This window comes from Chrysochloris asiatica, unplaced genomic scaffold, assembly GCF_000296735.1.
Source record: "Chrysochloris asiatica unplaced genomic scaffold, ChrAsi1.0 scaffold00011, whole genome shotgun sequence".
Lineage (NCBI taxonomy): Eukaryota > Metazoa > Chordata > Mammalia > Afrosoricida > Chrysochloridae > Chrysochloris > Chrysochloris asiatica.
This window is the reverse complement of record NW_006408529.1, coordinates 344,470-347,110: the sequence shown is the minus strand read 5'-3', so window position 1 is coordinate 347,110 and position 2,641 is coordinate 344,470. Positions and strand designations below refer to the sequence as shown.

Genomic DNA, 2,641 nt, shown 5'->3' with positions numbered 1-2,641 from the left:
GGGGTTCATTATAAAGAAGTTTTGGGAAAATGGAAAACCTCAATGATGACACAAAGTCCAGGAAATCTGTGCCAAGGGGAAAAAAAATTCCATCAGCACCATGCGCCCACTCATTCTTCAAGGATAGCAAGGTTGTCCTATAAGAATTTTGTTGGGAAGGTAAGGACTGACTTCATATAAAACAAAATGCCAGTATTTTCTTAAGCCGTGATATGAAACTCATGTCCCTGTGGCCACATGGCCCAGAAGGCTGGATTTCCAGCTGAAGCTGGGTATGGGCAGCATGAGCGTAGCCTCAGTGACCCTGGGTCACTAACTAAGAGGACCTTTGTATACACACCACAGACCTTGTGTCTGGAGTAAAGTTGATCTTCAGTTGTAAACATGTAAGCAAAAAGGCATTTTCTCCAAGAATTTTAAAAGGCTTACCAAAATTTGTGGGTGCGTTTTACTGTAGTGAAACAGTAAAAAGTCATGTCCAGCACTTTACATCTAGTCAGCCCCCTATCTTGGTTTGTTTTAAATTCTCAAAAAATTAGGAACTGTTTTCTGTAAAGGCCTCCCCTCCTCCGGAGAGGCAAAAACAAAGCCCCACAGTTCAGAAGAACCCGACCTCGGTCCACTTCCTCATCCTGGATGTGGGCAAAGTGGATGCCGCAGGCTGTCCTGATGAGCATGCTTGTGCACTGGGCCCTGTTCTACCACCTGTGCGTTCTTCACGCTCACCTGCAGCCATGCACAGCTTCCTGTCCTTCCTAGTTAATTCCCCAGAGTTGGAGGGGATCTCCCCTCTGGCTAGGCACTCACGGAGGCTTTCTGGTCCCCATTGCTTTAAGTCACAACATCTAGTGTACAGCCCCTCCACATCCTCCTCGCTCTGCAGTCACCTCCCTCTGCCCGCCTGCCCAGCCAAGGAGGACGATGGTCACACTCACAGGTGACGTGTACAAGGTGTCTATGTGTTTTGCATAGCTTCTGAGTTAGATTGAAATTGCCAGGCACAGATTTAGTCTTGTCATTTTGTTTACACATTGGAGGGAAAAATTCAGTTTATTAAAAACGTTTCATGTAACTGCACCCAAGGTTTGCCAAGTTGGAAACTTGGACCTTTTCTGTGTAGTGATTTTTTAATTCTTGTTTTCCTAACCTGAAGATCAGACTGTTGCTTTCGCATGTGTATGTAGTGTCTCATGACTGGAGTTCGCTTTGTTTTATAGTATCTGTACTCCTTATATTTTTCCAGAGCTATTTTGTAAACAGATGATGTATTTCTCCATTGAAAACACAATTTAAAAAAAAAAAAAAAAAAAGCACACAAAAAAAAAAAAAAAAAAAAAAAGCACACAAAAAAAGAATTTTGTTGGAAAACTATACCCCATCCTTCCTATTTCCCTGGTCTTGCTTTTTCAAACTTCTTTTTGTTCCCAAATCTTGAAGAATATTTAGGAAAAACACTATTTGTTTCCATGGAGGATACTTAAACTACCATTTTGACATGCAAATTACACAGCACAGGATTCTTAGGGGTAAGTGTAGAGAGATATAAAAACCAACTTCGGAAGTGAATATCTAAATTGACATTATGTAGCAAACAATAGCTTCACATTTTGATCTTTTTGTTTAAGACGGTTTCTATGATTTTGTAACCATATTTTTCACTTACCCATATTCATGTATTTGCTCATATATATGTACACATTTGTTGCTGTTGTAAGCCATCAAGTCAATTCCAATTCATAGCATTCCTGTATAAGGGTCTGTGAGCAACTGGTAGTTAAAAAATTCCCACATTGCGGTTAGCAGTCCAGTGCTTATCCTACACACCAAGGCTCAGTAATATATTATATATAGTATATACTGTTAGTAGTTTGTCCATATATTTACTCTATGAATTTAACATGTTATCTTAGCTGGTCAGTGGAAATGTTTTCATTTTTATGGAGTTTCAGATCTCTTCATAAACTAGATTGCCAAAAAGCCCAAGATACCATTCATTTATTATTTTCCAAAAGTATCACGTCTAAATAATGAAATAGAAAAGTTATCATTTTCTTCCTCAAATCAGGAATTTAAGGGTGACAAAAGAAAAAAAAAATCTTCACAAAAATACATATCAAAAGCTTGTAATTTTCACTTGCTTTATCAGAACTCCCCAAACGTTTTTCTAAAAGGATATATTAGAAGTATTCCAATCCGTTATAGGCTGAAGACTGACTTACAAGCTTTCTATTATGATGTTGCTGGTTATTCCTCCCCCAATCTCCCCCCACCCTCAAGTGTCTATTTTACAATGGTAGGTAAGGGAAACCAAGATTCAAAAGACAGTCAAGCATTTTAACATTATTTCCCTCTTTTTTCCCTTTCATACCATGCTTTAATCCCTGTATCCCAGAGCCCTGTTGTTCCAAGGTTGTGCATATGTCATCATTTAACTCTGTACCACCAAGCCCATGGGAACCTGCCTAACTGTTCTTCCATCTGCCTTGTTCTTCCATTCACCTTCCCCTTCTTGTGTATTGCCCGCACTGCCCCCAGCACACAAGCTTTCCTGTGTCTATTCCCTACCCTGTGCTCTATCTTCCCCTCCCTCCCTCCCCTCCTCTCATCCCATACATCCTGGTGATCAGCAATTTTATATATA

General features: G+C 39.9%; 1 pseudogene; it reads right to left on the bottom strand.

The window, feature by feature from the left end:
• Positions 1-736, bottom strand: part of LOC102820565 — an 8,109-nt pseudogene extending 7,373 nt beyond the window's left edge.
• Positions 737-2,641: the final 1,905 nt, after the last annotated feature.